At 41.2% G+C, this 7,634-nt stretch overlaps 1 pseudogene; it reads left to right on the top strand.

Annotated features, from left to right (window-relative positions):
- Positions 1–634: 634 nt before the first annotated feature.
- On the top strand, positions 635–805 carry LOC130297808 (U2 spliceosomal RNA; annotated as a pseudogene).
- The last annotated feature ends 6,829 nt before the right edge of the window (positions 806–7,634 follow it).

The following is a 7,634-nucleotide window of genomic DNA, read 5'->3' as shown; positions in this document are numbered from 1 at the left end:
TTTTGCACTTTTTCCTATATATTTTTTTCTCTACAACTGTTCTGAGCTGTGGGTTTTCAAATCCATTTTTTTTTTAAATATTTGGGACACACACCCTTTTCCGGATGGCCACACCCCTTTTCCAGGCGGCCGCACACCCTTTTCAGGTTTTCATTTTTTTTGGTGCAAATTCTGGTGCACACACAATTTGTGGCACAATGCGTCAAATTCTGGCGCACAACCCAACAAAACAGTTCGGGTCTACAATAGTAAATCAGTTCGGGCCAATGAGGTACATAACGAAAAGCGCAAAAGATCAGTTGACTTAATCGACCACCATAAGGTAGAATAGATAATACATAGTGGGACAGTGACAAATGTCATTAAATGAAAGGCCCAAGGTTTCTGAGACTGGAGCAGCAGCCCGGCATAGAATGCGGGTGCTGCACAGAGATCGCGGGGACAGGACCCCCGCGATCAGACATCTTATCCCCTATCCTTTGGATAGGAGATAAGATGTCTATGGCCGGAATATCCCTTTAATCTTAACCAAAAGGCAGAGAAGTGGTAGTCGTTGGCTGATCTTCTAGTGACCTGGGATAATATCTAATCCTTATGGCCATCCCTAAAGCCTTGAACTGGGCCATCAAACCCACTCACTTCTCTGCCTTTTGGCTAAGATCAAGTGTAGTATCTGTTCTTATCAGTTTCATGCCGGTGTGGAGCTAGTGGGGATGGGTGCTGCATGGTAGGGGGCAGGTGTACTGGGGTGTTCGGGGGCTGGTTCTGAGGAATCAGCTTGATGGCTGCCCCAATGTGACCTGTTTCCCCCGGGTCTCGCCATGAAGCTGAGAGGGTGTAGAGCCGAGGTACTTTAGTGCCTCAGGGAGTGGTGACCCCGAGGTGCCGAAACTCTCTGGGAGTACTGGCTCACTGAGTGGAAGCACTTGCACCATGAACTCTTCACCTTGTGGCACTCACCTCTTGATTCCTGGCCTTTCTGGGTGTCCCTCCTAGCGGTCTAGGGGAGGTGTGTGTGGCCATTAGGTTCCGCACCTCCCTGCAAACACCCTGGGTACTCCTGCATGGGCAGGGTACCGACCGTAATCGGCTTTGCGGGTAGATACCTTGGCTAACGCCAAAGAGGAGGCCGGGAGCCTTTGTGGTCCCTTAGTAGCTTCGGTGAAAAGGGACATCGAACCTGGAACCTCACAGATACCTTTTGGTCCGGAGGCTATGGGTAAGGTTTTTTGGGGGGGCCTCTCTCCTATTGGAGAAGGGTTTGCGATAGACCACATGCTTTGTGCAATTTTTTTAGTGTAACACGTTTGCACTTTTTCTTGCACTTTGCGTGATTCGAGAGCACGTTCCTCAACCAACTCCCAAAAAAAAAAAAATCAAGCCCACTCTGATACTTGCTTTTGGTCCTTTAGGAACACTTAGACCTGATATCAAGAAGATAATATAGGTTTCTTATACAGGCAGAAAAAAAATCCATTACTACAATAGTGTTGAATCTGATACTTCCCATATTGCATCCTGGTCTTGAGAAAGAACATGAACAGTGGAAAATATTGCCAATGAGATTAAAGATTTTTTTTTGTTGGGTGGGGTTGGTTGTTCACCATGAGTCCTGCCTGGAGCCAGGTGGTGGATTAAGCCATAGTTCAGGAGACTTCAGAAACGTGATGGATCTTCTTCAGGGTTCCACATAGCTGAAAGATCTGAACCCATGGGTGAAGTCAGGGCTGGTGCAAGGATTTTTGTCACCCTAGTCAAAAGTTAATTTTGCTGCCCCATTGACTCCGCCCTTTGACCTCATATGCTGGGGTTTGGATACTGGTTGTCTAACTTTCTTGTGGCAGGCAGAGCAGCGCCCCCCATTAAGAGGTCACTCTAGGCGGCTGCCTATTTTGCCTATAGGCAGAGCCGGCCCTGGGTGAAGTTGACTGTTTTTGTTGGGGGTGGGGTGTTCCTTGAGTGGATATCCTATTTTATTAGATTCGGATTTCATACAGACCGTGTGAAACTGTTGCACGTATAAACATTTGTATACTCCAGTGTAAAATACACTTTACACTTTCATGTTGGATCAGACTGATGACCTGCCAAGAAATGACGATTCATTGACATGACTCCAGACTTGCAGATATTGGCAGAGCGTGCCGAGGAAATTGTTTACCAGAAGCTCTTAAAAAGTGACAAAGAACACAAAGTAACTGGCAGGAAAACTACATTTTACCTCTTACTTCATTGGATGCTGTAAAGCCCGTAGCCCCAATCTCATCTTCATGCTTCATAGGGAAACAGAACATCGTAACTTAAGCTTGTACGAAGAGAAAACTCCTGTTCAATTCAACCTCAGTGTAGATTTACATGTACAAGCCCTTACGGGTGACTTACCTATATGTGGAAATCCCAATAGGGTGTCAAACCTATATGTAGAGCCCTATCTGGTGTCCATCCCATATATAGAGTGCTATCTGTTGTTCAGGTCATATGTACCTGAAGTTTAGGTATCAAGCCTATATGCAGAGCATTATCTGGGTCCCAGCATGTATGGTGTCCAGCAATCAGAGCTCTGCTATCTGGTATCCAGCCTACAGCCTTATTGTATAGCCTATCGTATAAAGCACTATAATACTGCTCCTTTGTACGAGAATATATCTACTATAATACTGCCTCCTATATACAAGAATATAACTACTATAATACTGCTCCTATATACAAGAATATAACTACTATAATACTGCCTCCTATATACAAGAATATAACTACTATAATACTGCCTCCTATATACAAGAGTATAACTACTATAATACTGCTCCTATATACAAGAATATAACTACTATAATACTGCTCCTATATACAAGAATATAACTACTATAATACTACATCCTATATACAAGAATATAACTACTATAATACTGCTCCTATGTACAAGAATATAACTACTATAATACTGCTCCTTTGTACGAGAATATATCTACTATAATACTGCCTCCTATATACAAGAATATAACTACTATAATACTGCTCCTATATACAAGAATATAACTACTATAATACTACATCCTATATACAAGAATATAACTACTATAATACTGCTCCTATATACAAGAATATAACTACTATAATACTGCTTCTATATACAAGAATATAACTATTATAATACTGCTCCTATATACAAGAATATAACTACTATAATACTACATCCTATATACAAGAATATAACTACTATAATACTGCTCCTATATACAAGTATATAACTACTATAATACTGGCTCCTATATACAAGAATATAACTACTATAATACTGGCTCCTATATACAAGAATATAACTACTATAATACTGCTCCTATATACAAGAATATAACTACTATAATACTGCTCCTATATACAAGAATATAACTACTATAATACTGCTCCTATATACAAGAATATAACTACTATAATACTGCTCCTATATACAAGAATATAACTACTATAATACTGCTCCTATATACAAGAATATAACTACTATAATACTGCTCTATATGCAAGAATATAACTACTATATTACTGCCTCCTATATACAAGAATATAACTACTATAATACTGCTCCTATATACAAGAATATAGCTACTATAATACTGCTCCTATATACAAGAATATAACTACTATAATACTGCTCCTATATACAAGAATATAACTACTATAATACTGCTCCTATATACAAGAATATGACTACTATAATACTGCTCCTATATACAAGAATATAACTACTATAATACTGAACCCTAGTTAGCTATATACAGCAACTACTACGGTGTAGTCTTTTGAACACTGAGTCACTAAACAGTTAAATCAATATCTTTCTGAAGGCTTTGATAATCCGTCTTGCAGATACGTTCTGTCTCGGTGTACGATGTGGCGAGCAGATAGACTGGTAAATCTACACCTGTTGCGACCATGCGGAGATCTTTAATATCACATTGTCTGTAGAGGAATAATCCAATGAAGGCTGAGACAAAATGTCTGCTTATTAATACAGCTGTCGTGCTCTAAGTGCACAGACTTGGAAAGTGGCTCCTGCGGAGATGTTCACAAGACAGAGGCGGCGCACGCTACGATTTTTGGGAAGGTTTTACCGTAACATCTATAGGTTGAGTCTAGAAAATTGACTCAATCAGAATAGAAGAAGAAAAGTAATGTGCAGATTTGTAGGACGGTGGAAGTCGGCTCTGCTTGAGGGGGTTTTTATTCTCACTTATACCAATGTTTCCCAACCAGTGTGCCTCCAGCTGTTGCAAAACTACAACTCCCAGCATGCCCGGACAGCCGAAGGCTGTCCGGGCATGCTGGGAGATGTAGTTTTGCAACAGCTGGAGGCACACTGGTTGGGAAACGCTAACATACGATCAAAGTTTCCAAATATTTTACCATATTTTACCATATACCCTGCCCCATTTATATAGTGCATGTGATCCACTTTTTCACTCCCTAAAATGAATATAGACCCTGCACCTAAAAGATTAAAGCAATGTTTCCCAACCAGGCTCCCTCCAGCTGTTGTAAAAAAAATATATATATTACAACGTCCCAACATGCCCCGACAGCCATTGGGGCTGTCCAGACAAAAATACACTAAATACAAGACAAGACAAAAACACCCTAATTAACCCCATAAAGGGGTACTCTGGTGGAAAACTATTTTTTTTTCCATATCAACTGGCTCCAGAAAGTTATACAGATTTGTAAATTACTTCTATAAAAAAAAAAATCTTAATCCTTCCAGCACTTATCAGCTGCTGTATGCTCCAGAGGAAGTTGCATAGTTATTTTCTGTCTGACCACAGTGCTCTCTGCTGACACTCTTTTTATTAGAAAAATACAAAACTTATCAAATACAAAACACAAAGCAAGCTTAACCAGCTATAACATAAATAAGAAATACTTTAGAACCAAAAACAAAACCTCAAACAAAACCCTGTCTAACCGGCCAGCCCAGCTTTACTAAGATACTAAAATACTAAGATATTAAAATATGCCCAAAATATCTAAATCAAACACTCACACGCTTACCGAAAATGAACATAAGAAAAATAAATAAATAAATAAAATAGCACAACTTGGCTTGTCAAAATATAAACATAAAAGTTATCATTACCCGACTATAACTCAAAACCATCCATACTTGGGAACACGCAACAAGAAAACTAAACAGAAACCTCAAAAAAAAAAAAAAAAAAAAAATTATTATGTTTTTTTACTTATTTTTTTTTATATATTTTTTTTTACTTATTTTTTTACATTATTTATATTTTTTTTCATCTTTTTATATATATACATATATATATATACATATATACATATATATACATACACACACACACATTTTTTTTATAAACAAAAAAAAAAATAAAATAAAATAAAATAGCAATAATAAGAATAATAATAATAATCAAAATAATCATATCACACATACATTTACTTACAAAATGTCCAAATTAACTGGATCCTCTATCCGGGACTAATGAAAATACCAAAGAAAACATAAAACAGACCAAAAAACTGAAATAAACAAAATAAATCACATATCAACACAACAACTGGTCCGGCTACCATAACGCTATAACATGAAACAATATAGGTATAACAATATAGATATAACACAATATACGTACAAAATTACTAAATATACTATATAAATAAAATATAATATAAACAAAATATATGCACTACAGAAAACACCTACAAGATCAATAGAAAACCCTAGGAAAAACCCTACACTAAAACTGTACCCTCACCCATACCACCCCTCCTGTACATGGGTCAGAGTCCATACCGTTCTTACAGTTCACAAAGTCCAGTCCTTAACTGACCCATGTCAGGTCCCCCAAAGATGAACCCGCAAGCACACCCTCCCCACCTAGCACTCCTCCCAACCAACTTATACACAAACTTATACACACTGAACCACAAACCACTTTAGGCCCAAGTTTGGTCGCCTGTAAGCCCTTCATACCATATCAGCTTAAAAACAAAACAAAAAGCTAGCGTGCACATGCATCAGCCCACCACCAGGGAGAAGGATGGCAGACTTGATACATTCAAAATAATTTTACACTCTTTCCCTAACTCCCCCTACAATTCTCCCTAATCCTATCCCTCCATTCAAACTAACCCTGTTCTCATCCTATCTCTATCCCTATAACACTGTCCCTAACCAAAATAAAGGTACTCTACCTAAAAGGTCTAGTACCTAGGGCACATCAAAAGAAAACCCTCTCCATAGGAGAGAAGCCCTACTGGTACCAAGACTGCCATACTCCAAAGACCTGATCTTCCCGAGGTCACCAGTGATGTTCCTACAGACCTCCACCTCGGAGAGGATTTTCTGTTGGGTCGACACTAAACACCGTGCATTCCACGTGTAGTACCTAACCACTAAACTAACTAAGAATAAAGTGCCCCGATCTCGGCCACCCAGGTTCCTGAATGCCCCATAAGCCCACTCCTGATAGGTAAGGCCGGCAAGTTGACTCCAGCCGATGGAAGCGCCCACCCTGTTGTAAACCCCTATATTAAAGGGACAATGAAGCAGGAAATGGTCCATGCTTTCCAGCGTGTCCCCGCACTCTTCTCGGGGACATCCCCGGTCATCAGAGTTCCTACACTTCAAATTGTCCCTCACATATAGCTTCCCCTGAAAGCAGCGCCAGGCCAAGTCCCAAAACTTCTGGGGGATCCTTTTCATGTTTAAAAGGTACAACCCCACCCTCAGATCCCGACCTGGGCAGTCCCTGAGCGCCAGAGGCTTCTGGAAGTGGGTCAACAGAACCCGTTTGTCAAGGAACTGCCTTGACTGGGTCCTGATCTCCCACACTCCCAGACCCCACCGACGTATCACCTTCAGAGTCGGGGTAGCGTAAGCCGGAAGATGCCCATGGGGCGTACGGAGGTCCTTCACTTGCCCTCCTGTCTCCCATTCCTGGAAGAAAGGCCGAAACCATTCCCTGCAGGAGAGTACCCACGGAGAAGCCCTCTCTGACCAGAGGTTTGAGATGTTAGCTTTCAAGAAGGTGTTGGTTAAGAACACCACAGGGTTTACCATAGATAAACCCCCTAGTCTCCTCGTGCGGTACGTAACCTCCCTCTTGACTAGGTTCATCCTGTTTCCCCATAACAGTTGGAAAAACAGGCTGTAGATCCTAGTGTGGTAAGCCTCTGGCAAGATACATACGCTGCCCAGATAGATAAACAAGGGGAGCAGGTACGATTTGATCAGGTGTACCCTTTCCCTGAGGGTCATAGACCAACTCTTCCATTGGTCCACCTTCTGAGCGGCATCCTGGAGCTTACCATCCCAGTTTTTGGTGGGATAATCATCCTTGCCGAATATGATGCCCAAAACTTTTGCTGACTCTTGGGGCCCTGGAAGGGTGTCCGGGAGATCAAACGTGGGATCTCCCCCTCCCAGCCAGAGACTCTCACACTTATCCCGGTTGATCTTAGACCCGGATGCCTCCGAGTAGCGGTCCACTTCCGACATCACCACATCGACCTCCTCTCGCGAGGACACGAAAATGGTGACATCGTCAGCGTACGCCACCACTCTCTGGGCGACATCCAGCTCCGCCAGACTCATCCCGACTCCCGCCAACGGCCCACAA

This window comes from Hyla sarda, chromosome 13 (genome assembly GCF_029499605.1).
Source record: "Hyla sarda isolate aHylSar1 chromosome 13, aHylSar1.hap1, whole genome shotgun sequence".
NCBI lineage: Eukaryota > Metazoa > Chordata > Amphibia > Anura > Hylidae > Hyla > Hyla sarda.
This window is presented reverse-complemented; position numbering and strand designations above follow the sequence as displayed.